This window comes from Octodon degus, unplaced genomic scaffold (genome assembly GCF_000260255.1).
Source record: "Octodon degus isolate 3935 unplaced genomic scaffold, OctDeg1.0 scaffold00131, whole genome shotgun sequence".
In the NCBI taxonomy this organism is placed as follows: Eukaryota; Metazoa; Chordata; class Mammalia; order Rodentia; family Octodontidae; genus Octodon; species Octodon degus.
This window is the reverse complement of record NW_004524707.1, coordinates 6,738,007-6,738,933: the sequence shown is the minus strand read 5'-3', so window position 1 is coordinate 6,738,933 and position 927 is coordinate 6,738,007.

Sequence of the window (927 nt, the reverse complement as noted above, 5' to 3'; positions counted from 1 at the left end):
GCATCTCAGTTCCTTTCTCATTCCCTTTCCTTGCCTTTCCTTTCCCTCCCTCCTTCTCCCTTTCTCATTTGAGAAAGATCTATCTCCCTACTTCCTATTATCTTTTGTATTGTCTTGCTTTTTATTTAGAATTTGGGTTTCTCATATAAGAGAAACTGTGTGATATTTGAACAAGTGTGTCTAATTTATTTCACTTAACATTATGATCTCAAGATTCATCCATGTTCCTACAAATGATTCATTTATTTTTCCTTATACTAGAGTAGTACTTCATTGTGTGTAAATACCCCATTTTCTTTTTTTTATGATCTTCTTTTTTTCCCCATAATTTTATTGAGAAACAAATAGCAATGAGACAGTTTCAAAACAAATTGGTATGACAGTTTCAATAATTAACACATTGCATACTCTCTTCCTTGTGGTTATTTGCTGTACAAGAGCAGACATGATATTCTATTTACAAACACTATTACAACAAATCCCTCTATTCATTAAGAGAATGTAACTATATATCTATCCTAACTACTTTGAATACACAGATACAAAATGGACATTCATCTGTATCCCCTTTTTTTCGTTAAGTTCCATCATTTAAATATTGTAGGTGTGTAAACTCAGCAAAATATTCAAAAAGAGTTCAGTAGTCCATAATAGTATTGCGTCTTCCGCTTCACTGGCAATGTCAGAAATTGTTGACCTGAATATGATCTTCTTGATGATTTGCTGTATTCTATTTGCTAGGATTTTATTGAGGATTTTTTAATCTATGTTCATGTGGGAGGTTGGCCTGTAGTTTTCTTTCTTTTTTTTAAATTAACTTTATTTTTTTCTTTTTTTTCTTTTCAAAGTTTTATTGATAAACATATAGCAATGAGACAGTATCAAATCAAATCGAAAGTACAGTTTCAACAAATAATACACTGCATA